Raw genomic sequence first — 450 nt, forward strand, 5'->3', positions numbered from 1 at the left:
GTGGGCGGCGGCGCACGGGCTCCGGGGCGGCGGCGGCGGGTGCGGGTTGGGGCGGCGGGGTGAGGAGAGGTGGTGGGGCAGGGGGTACTTATAGGAGGGTGAGGGGGTGGCGTGGAGGAGGGGGCAAGGCGGCGGGGTGGCGGCCTGGAGCCGGACTCGGGGCGGCGGCGCGGTGGTCTCTGGGTGGGAGACGACGCGGGAATGGGCCGGCCTGGCTCGGCTGGGCCTCGGCCCAGTCGGGCGCGGGATTTTTTTTGAAATTCGCCGAATCAAAAAAAAATCGCAGAAAAATACATAAAAATCCAAAAATACTAAAACAATTTTTTCCCGTCTAATTAGAATAATTAGAACGAGTGAACATTTTCTTGGCCCAAAAATGCAGTTTTGAAAACGTGCAATTTTTTTAGTGCAATTAAAATTGCCAATAAAATTCGAATAAAATCCAATATT

This window comes from Triticum aestivum, chromosome 3D (genome assembly GCF_018294505.1).
Source record: "Triticum aestivum cultivar Chinese Spring chromosome 3D, IWGSC CS RefSeq v2.1, whole genome shotgun sequence".
Taxonomy (NCBI): domain Eukaryota; kingdom Viridiplantae; phylum Streptophyta; class Magnoliopsida; order Poales; family Poaceae; genus Triticum; species Triticum aestivum.